Below are 4,437 nucleotides of genomic sequence, written 5' to 3'. Positions count from 1 at the left end.
TGGGCGAGTCCCTGTTCCCCCAAGCACTCTCAGGAGTGACCAGAAATAACGGTCACAAGCTGGCAGAGGGTAGATTTAGGCTAGATATTAGGAGGCACTACTTCACGGTCAGGGCGGCTAGGATCTGGAACCAACTTCCAAGGGAAGTGGTGCTGGCTCCTAGCCTGGGGATCTTTAAGAGGAGGCTGGATGTACACCTTGCTGGGGTCATTTGACCCCAGTACTCATTCCTGCCATGGCAAGGGGTCGGACTTGATAATCTGCTCAGGTCCCTTCCATCCCTACCAACTATGAAGCTATGAATTATGTATGCTTCACTGAGTATTTAATGCAGTTGAGGATCTATCATTTCTTAATATTTGCTCAGCTCTATGCGTAACATTAGATTAGGGCAAATTAATGGTCTGTGTATTATGACTTCAGAGAAGTGGCTCTTTCCTTGAGCAGAGAGAAGTGTTGCATACGACATCTTCAAGTTCGCTCTACACCTTAGTAGCAGTTAAAAGGTGTAGAGCAAGCTGGATAAGATGATGTAATTTAAAATGCTGAAATTATGAGAGTATAACTCATAGGTCTGGTTATGTTTCAGTGTAGAGTTCTATACCCTTTCCATAGCCCAGGTGCTTCTGGCATACTACGACTGCTTTGCTCTCCATTTAGAATGTTTAGACAAGTGCTCATCAAGCCTTGAGGCGCAGACAGAGGTGCAGCTCCATGAAAGCAGAAAGCATCATGAGTCAGACTGACCTTCCTGGCCCAACAGACATTAGCTGTTGAGTTGGGAGGGTGGGGGATGGAGCTCCAATTTGGAGCTGATCCAGCAAGGTCTGCAACCTCTTTCCCTAGCTCTGCCCTCCCTTCTCCCAGTCTAGTGCTATCTCAGGATGGGAGGGGGTGAAGGTGGGGGGGAGGTCCATTCTGGGTTGCCTCAGCCTGCACTGGAGTGGCAGGTGAAAGGATTGGAGCCCCCCACCTCATGCACCTGCCACCCATGAGTTGAGGGGCTCCAGTCCATCTGTCCCCACCTCCAGCACAGTTGGACAAACCCCTAAACTGACCTCCCTCCTCTGCCTTTTTCCCCCTCCCATCCTGAGACAGCACTAGGGAAGGGGTTGGGCTGCAGCAGTCCAGCTGCTGGAGCAGACAGAAGCTAATGAAGGCGCTCTGCTTTGGAGCACCTTTATTTGTACCCTCATATAATGAGAGTGAATTTGTCGCAGGACTGGAGCACTCTGCTGCTGTGCTGTTCTTGGAGGGCTTGGCTGTAGAACACTTTCAAGGGGCTGATCACACAACAAATATAATTTCTGTCTGTGCCTTTGATGTCTGTCTATTTCCCCCTTAAAGTTGCAGATCCCTGCTTTAAAGTTAGTAACCTACAGATCTTTACTTATTCTGCTTCAGTTCTAACCTTTGTCATTAGTTAGATACTTACTGGCTTCAGATGACCATGTAGTTTATGTGAAATGAATTGGCCCTGTTGGATAGGTAACACAGAATAAGATGAACTGCAAAAGATGTTAACTGTCACTGTCAGAGGGGCATTTGAATGAGTATCTGTAGAAATTGAACAACTTTCTTACTCTTTCATATCCTACATTTATGCATCTCATGAACAAATCCGCAAACACATTAACATTTTTTGAGAAACCTCAGAAAGTCTTGCTGATTTCCTGAACTCTGAGTCTAAGCACGCAGACTCCTACTTGCATATTAAACATTAGAAAAGCTTGGTGAATAGAGTGCAGTATTGGGAGTGATCAACCTTATTTCTGCATGGTTGGTCAGCACACTGATTAGTAGCTCTAGAGAATTAGTGTTCGTTTCCCACTTTTTTCCAGGTCTGAGATACCAGTATAACTGCCTTTTCTAAATATTGTAGAAAGAAGGGTAGATTTGTTCAGTGTCCTAACAGTGGATATCATAATGTAAGCAGAAATAGGGAATTTTTAAAACAACACGTTTGAATATAGCATTTCTAGGTATCAGAAATTCCCTCCCTCAGATTGTGAAGAGGGTAACACTCTTTTCATTGCTGCAGTAAGAACGCAATGTTATATATTTCATAGGATGTGAAAAATGAACCTTTCTTTCTTGTCTTAATTGTGATGATGTCTTTTCCCTCAATTTGCAGAGTAGTTGAAAAACTAGTAGTGTTTCCTTGTGCAAGACAGAAGAGGAATGAGTCAGCAGTGGGAAAGAGTACATTCCATCCCAACTGAGTGCATTTGAAGAAGATGTTTTGTTGTTGTGGCATGCTTCAACAGGAATTGTATTAAAAAAGTAAGGTCTGTTTTTTGTGTTCTAATGGACTTTCATTGATCAGTTGCTTAGAGGAATGCTTAGTTAAGGCTTAGTTAAGCCTATTTTTAAAAAAACCATTAAATGGGGCAAATCAGTATTTTTTTTTTAAAAGACGACCAGGATGCCTTATGGCTTTATATTTTCTGCCCTGGCTATTCCAGATTTTCAAGACAGTCCAAGAGAAACATCCTAAGAATGTGAATTTAGAGATAAGATTTCATGTTAATACACTTGAAGAAAGAGGGGATAACATGGAGCATAGTCTGGCAGCTGTGACCTCCTAGTGACTGTATGTTGTATTTCAGCATGCACATTAAATTGTATGGTTCAAATATTCTGTGCCACAGCTGAGACAGAAATTGTGCTTCTGGAGGTAAGAATTAAACCTGCAGCCACATTTACTTTAAACAACCTTTTTCTTCTTTTATGTTGTGGCTACCTGTGAATTTAGATCTTCCTGCTATGTCTGCCTGAGATCCTTGGAATAATTATATTTTCTTCTTCAATATCTCAAGCTAAGTGAATAAGCTAAAGTCCTAGATAAGCCAGTGCTGTATGTGGAAATTGAGGAGGAGAGCTTGATAGCATTTTTCCAGAGCTAAGCACCCATTCGTGTAAAAATGGGATATCTCAGTTGCTGTCCTGAAAGCCAGCATTCCATGCTGCCCCTTAGCTGGCCCATCTTTTTTTTTATCCCCAGTGTTGCTTTGGGAACTATAGATAAGCTGACGGTACGGCAGGGAGAAAAAAAATGAAGGTAGTATAGGTTTACTGTTAGTTATAAATCAAGTGCTTTGAACCATTGATCAGTTTAAGTGTTAATGTGGTTTGTGATTACCAAATAGTGGGAAATTCTGAATCTCCTGCCACTAGATTACAAATACATGGAATCTGTGATTTTTACCAATGTGAGGTGCATTTGTGTTCTGTATTAGAAAAACTCAGCTTCCTTTGAGGTGCTGATCAATTGTACCAAACAGAAAAGTATGTATACAGTAAGTGGTTAATCTCTACCATCCTTCTGAAAAGGACAATTTTGTATCCAGAAAAAAATATTCAGTAAGAAGGAATCTTTTATAAGTGGGTAGCATGGAAATAATTTATATGAAATTGCCTTCCAGCATGGTAGTATGTCATTATGGAAATGCCTATATAGCAGCCATTGGTAAAATAATAATAATTATGATAAGGATTTTTTTTTAGTGATCTATTCCCTTATATCCAGTGGGTATCGAGAATTCCCCCATTTAGTAGACGTTAATCCCAAACACAGACTTAAGGTAAATCTAAAATTATTGTAAAAATGCAACAATTCTGTTCCAAACACAGTACGAGTGTTAAGTAATTAGTGCAAGCTGGCGTAAAACCTTGAAACATAGCTTACTGTCCTTTCAGCTCTTTCATGGGAGGATCACTCAGGCGGGCCTATACTACTGTGTAGAAAGAGAAGTACTGGGTGATATTCCTGTTCCTATATCTGCTATGCTAGCTCAGACACAACTTCACAGATTCCTTTCATTTCACAGTTGGAAATTCTCCAACAAGAAACTAAAAGTTAACCATGTGACTAGAAAGGAAAAAGTTTCCAAGCTGCTATGCTTTTAGGGGCATGAGTGGATGAACAGCAGTTGGAGTGAAGAGATTTCATATCGCTCTCATTCAGAAGCAAATTATAGTAAACTCTGATTAGTTTGCCTATGGTATAATTTGCCACTATGATATAATTTGCTGCTGGTCTGCTTTGATTCCCTGCCAGCTGTCTCTCCTCCTTCCCCTCACCCCTCTAACACTTGATAAACAGCCACTGCTGGGTAACTTACCATTATTTGCATTTCCCTTGGGGTAGTAAATTAACTAGAGTTTATGACAGAAGTCAAATATGTTGGGCGACATGTAGGGAGTGTATCTTATTTATGCAGTAAATGCATTTAAAACATGGATGCTGCAACAGACATAATTTTTTAAAACCCCAGTTGTAGCTGTGAGATCACTCTAGAGATTGAGTGACAAAAAGAGGAGACTTTTTGGTTCCTGAAGAGAATGGAATTCTAGGTGGCTTGCTTTGTTTTGCTGCATTAGGTGGGAAATGATTTAATGTTTGTGGGTTTTTGTTTTTTTGGGGGGGGGGGGGGG

At 41.1% G+C, this 4,437-nt stretch overlaps 1 protein-coding gene across 8 annotated transcripts in view; it reads left to right on the top strand.

Annotated features, from left to right (window-relative positions):
• Positions 1–4,437, top strand: part of RNF146 (ring finger protein 146) — a 30,979-nt gene that overhangs the window by 22,640 nt on the left and 3,902 nt on the right. For 4 of the 8 annotated variants that reach the window (XM_019520307.1, XM_019520306.1, XM_019520304.1 and 1 more), the window contains exon 2: positions 2,135–2,283. The exons of 1 other annotated variant lie outside the window; for it this stretch is intronic. The gene's annotated coding sequence lies outside the window, so the exon portion shown is untranslated. Of the gene's footprint in view, positions 1–2,134; positions 2,284–3,507; positions 3,585–3,699; positions 4,425–4,437 lie in introns of those variants that run through there. 3 more of the 8 variants (XM_019520308.1, XM_019520305.1, XR_002098002.1) reach the window with 2 other exon arrangements.

The sequence above is a fragment of the Gavialis gangeticus genome, unplaced genomic scaffold (genome assembly GCF_001723915.1).
Source record: "Gavialis gangeticus isolate Ggan-Ray unplaced genomic scaffold, GavGan_comp1, whole genome shotgun sequence".
Classification (NCBI taxonomy): domain Eukaryota; kingdom Metazoa; phylum Chordata; order Crocodylia; family Gavialidae; genus Gavialis; species Gavialis gangeticus.
The sequence above is the reverse complement of the archived record's forward strand: the minus strand, read 5'-3'. Positions and strand labels throughout refer to the sequence as shown.